A 4,942-nucleotide genomic window follows, 5' to 3' on the forward strand; every position below is an offset into this window, starting at 1 on the left:
AGCCTACTTTGACTTGTGATGTAATGTCATCAAATGAAGTATTTATATTTTTCATCATAGAAAAGTTAGCAATGTGATTCCTGTGACTTCACTGGACTTTTCCCTGCCCCATTCAGATGCCTGAGAAAAGCTAAGCTCCTTAAACTTGATTCTTGAGACATCTTAATGGTTTAAAACATCTTTGTCTAATGTAAAAGTTAGAACTAGTTGGCCAATATTTGTGCCTTCTGGATTGTAATAGGCTTTGGTAAATATGATAAAACATTTGTATATTAGATAATGATTTTTTAATGTTTTCTTCAATGTGTGATAGTTGAGTTATCTTGCAAAAGTCAACAGCTATGTAATTTTTACATACTTAGAAGATATACATGTCAATGTTTTTAAGTGATGATAGTGGATCCTATTGAAGGGTAACATAATGTATATATATTTATTTGAAATATAATTAATTTTTATGGCATTTTCAAATGTGCTGTTTTACTTTAACATTTAACGTGGTCTGAATATTTTTATATATTTGTTTTCTTTTCATATACTTAAGATATCTTAAAAATTTTTAATAGAATCTTTTCCTTCCTTTACAGATATCCTTTTGATACACATGAAAGGAACAGGGTTCATCCTATTTATCATGTGAATACTCATAGGGAGAGCAATGTTAGGGTGATCTCAGTATGACTGCTAGAGGCCATTCCATAAATCTGAATCCTTCTGCATTTCTTTCAACTGAAGTTACTGCTTCTAAAGAATGATTAACCCATAAGACCACCAGTTACTAGTGTGTTAGGGTATATGAACCAAAGTCAGGAGATGAGAGGAAAATGTTTATAATGTGATTAGAGTTTTATTTTCATTCTCTTCCTGCTTAGGAACTCTTTACAGGTACTTACAAGGGGGATCAACAATGAATCTCCATCACTTGAGAGATGAATTTCCTCTACTCCTTACTTAATTTCCAACTAAATCTACAGGAGCCCCCTAGACTGGTAATACAGTAATGCATTCTCTTTAGAAATTATTTGAAATGTACCAGTTAGGTTTTTATTATTATTATTACTCCATTTATTTAGTATGTAGACCATTTCTCTCCATGAATGTTAAAGGTAACTTTTTGAACTAATTATCAGTTAATGAATTAATGAGATTTATGTGTTAACCTTTTCGCAGGGAGGCAATGTAGTATAGTTACTAAGAAGATAGTTTTATATTATATCTGAGCTCAGATCTCAGGCTCATCATTTACATAATTGAGATTTACTAGCTAGACAGTTATATATTTTTATGGTCATGTAGGAAAATTTTCTCATGTCACTAAAAATACTTTCTAATTATCAATTTTAATGACTTCCTAACATTCCATTGATAGATATAATTTATTGGACTGTCCCCCAAAATAATGGGAATTTTAAGTTCAGAGATTTTCACTATTATAATAATGTCAAGCCATGCCTTCCCTTGACCTTGCATCTTCCTCAAACTGCTCTCATATCTCCATTTCTTTCATGGCCAAGTTTCATTCACTTATCAAACCATTCCAATCTGGATTCTATTTACTATTCTATAAAATAAAATTTAAAAAAAGAGTTTTTATTAAGGTCACTGCTATTGACCTTCATATTGTCAAACCAGCTGGTCACTTTTATGCCCTTATTACTTGTCCTCTAAGTAACATTTGGCACATTGACCACTCCTTGAATTACCTTTTGTGTTTTCATTTGGCTTTCCTGTCACCATACTGTCTTTATTTTCTTTCTGTCTTCCTGGCAACTCCTCAATCACCTTTACTGCTTCTACTCTTCTACCTGACCTCTAAATTTTAGAATTTCTCAACAGTTGGTTCCAGGCCCCCTCTTCTTATTCTGCATTCACCATAAATAGTTTCATCTGCTCCCAAGACTTAAAATAGCGTCGATAAGTTGATGATGATCAAATATATGTACCTAACGCAACCTCTCTTCTTGCACTGAACCTATATATCTAAGTTATTTGATATTTCTACCTGATATATTAAAAACTGATCTTATTGTATTTTCCCTAAAACCTACTTTTCTACTTGCAAATTTTAGTAGTGTATAGGTAATTCACATCAACCATTTCATGGAGAACTGGGCAAAACAGTGTTTTTAAATTTGTTTAAAGGCATTAGAGAACCAAAAGAGAGTGAAGAATTACCTCACTAAGATCCAAGGCAAAATGATACTTAAGAGTTGAACTCAACGTTTGGGCTTCTTTTCTTCTAGTAGCACATGCCAATTCAGGCAAAAAGTGGTTGAGAATCTAAGAAGCTAAGTAGCCCTTTTAACAGCCTTACTAACTAGTTAGAGGGACAAAAATTGGAGTTCATGTCTCTCTTTAAGGAAGTTGGCTAGTGGGAGAACCCTGACCACACATTGAGTCAAAACTCACAAGGACTATATCCTAATTTTAAAAATGAACAAAAAAAATGATGCAGTTTGAATCTTCTCACTACCCAGAGCAAATGTAAATCCTCTCTGGACCGATCTTTTAAGTTTTTTTTTTTATAATTTTTCATATTTAATGTTGGGCGGTTAAAATAAGACATCTAAAGAAACATCAAAATCCAAGAGAAACAACAGACAATAGAAGCAGGTTGACAGGGGGCCCAAATAATAGAGTTACTAAACACAGGCTCTGAAATTATTACATTTAGTATATTTAAAGATCTAAAACACAAGATTGGGAATTTTGGCAATCAGAAACTATACAGAAGAATCAATTGGCAAGTCCCAAACTGAAAAATACATTAATCAAGTTTAAAAATTGAGTGAATGGACTTGATAGAAACTGGATAAGCTGAAGTAAGAATTAGTGAACAAGAAGTTAGTTCAGAAGTAAATATCTGATATGAAAAATGAAGAGACAAAAAAAATGGAAGATATAGTTGAGAAGATAAGAGACATGGGATCAACATGAGAAGATCTAACATACTGCAATTGGAATACCAGGAGGAGAGGAGAGAGAATATGACAGAGAACATTTGAGGAAATAACTGAGATTTTTCCAAATTTTTAAGGGGCATCAGGCCTTGCAAGATCCAAGCATGATAAATAAAAATAAAACTACACCTCAGCACATCATAAGAAAAAATAAAACACAAAAAGGAAATCATAAAAGTAGCCAGAAAGGCATAAAAGACATTCATTTTAAAGGAGCAACAATTGCATAAAACTGATAGCTAACTTCTCGACAGAAAATATGCCAACCAGAAATCAACAATGAATTTTCAAGTTTCTGAAAGAAAATCACTGCAAACTTAGAATACAATACCCAGCCTTTCCCCAGAAACAATTCTTCAAGAATGAAGGCAAATACACTTTTAAACACAGTAAATTCAATAGCAGATTCCCATTAAAAGAAATAGTGAAGAGTATTCTTCAAACAGAAAGAAAATGATCCCAGAAAAAAGCTTAGGGATAAAGGAATGAACATTAATAAAAAAAGGTAAATATATGGCTAAATCTAAGTAAATATTTACTATATAAAATAGTTTTGGAGGTTAAAATAATGTTAAAATACATGAAAATAATAGTATATAAGTTTGGTGTAGGAGTTCTGAGGTCCTTGCATTATCAGAAAGAAGTTGAAAGTACCAAATAATATTAGACTTTGCCATGTCATCTATAGGATAACCACTAAAAGAATAGCAAAGGCCAGGCGCGGTGGCTCATGCCTGTAATTCTAGCACTCTGGGAGGCCGAGGCGGGCGAATTGTTTGAGTTCAGGAGTTCGAGACCAGCCTGAGCAAGAGAAAGACCCCGTCTCTACTAAAAAAAATGCAAAGAAATTATCTGGACAACTGAAAATATATAGAAAAAATTAGCCGGGCATGGTGGCGCATGCCTGTAGTCCCAAGTACTCGGGAGGCTGAGGCAGTAGGATTGCTTGAGCCCAGAGTTTGAGGTTGCTGTGAGCTAGACTAACGCCACGGCACTCACTCTAGCCAGGGCAACAGAGACTCTGTCTCAAAAAAAAAAAAAAAAGAATAGCAAAAAACAAAACAAAACAAAAACAAGTGTATAACTACTAAGGTAATAGAGGGGGAAAGTGAAATAATAAGGCAAAAAAGGAGAGAAAAAATATAAAACAGGACAAATGGAAATCAAATAGAAGATTAGGAGATTTAAACTTAAATATCTATTGTTGCATTAAGTGTGAATGGACTGAATGCTTCAATTAAATTCAAAGAATATCAAACTGAAAAAAAAGAAACAAAACCCACAAGGTACCCTTTATAAGAGACATACCTTAAATTTAGGAATACAGAAGGTTGTAAGTAAACAAGAATAGAAAAGGTTACAGTATGAAATACAAAAAAAAAAAAAAAAATGGGGAAGAGGGCTTTTGTAGCTATAGCAACGTCATTCAATGTAGACTTTAAGGTAAAAAGTATTATAAAGAGAGACACTTAGTAATGATAAAAGATTTGATTCACCAGAAAAGTTCAACAGTTCTAATTTTTTAATGATCTAGTAATATAGCCTCAAATATTTAAGCAAAAATGAACAGAATTAAAAGGAGTAAAGGCAAATCCTCATTCATAGTAGATTTTAATATACTTACCTAACTCAGTAACTGAAAGAACAACACACACACACAAATAAGTACATATGTAAAGACTGGAATAAGATTTAAAAACTTAATATAATTGGCATATATAGAACATAATACCCAACAATTGAAAAGTATACACTTTTCAAATGCACATGGGATATTTACCAAAATTGACCGTAATCTGGGTCATAAGAACAGAGTGTATTCTTTGGCCATGTGTCATTCAGCTAGAAATCAATTAATAATTAGAAAGTAGAAAATATAAGTTCAGAAATTAACATTTCTAAATAACTCATGGATCAAACAATAAATTACAATGAAAATTTTATATTTGAACTGAATAGTGAAAGTGCTGCATCAAAACTTA

The sequence above is a fragment of the Propithecus coquereli genome, unplaced genomic scaffold (genome assembly GCF_000956105.1).
Source record: "Propithecus coquereli isolate 6110/MARCELLA unplaced genomic scaffold, Pcoq_1.0 Scaffold5, whole genome shotgun sequence".
NCBI lineage: Eukaryota > Metazoa > Chordata > Mammalia > Primates > Indriidae > Propithecus > Propithecus coquereli.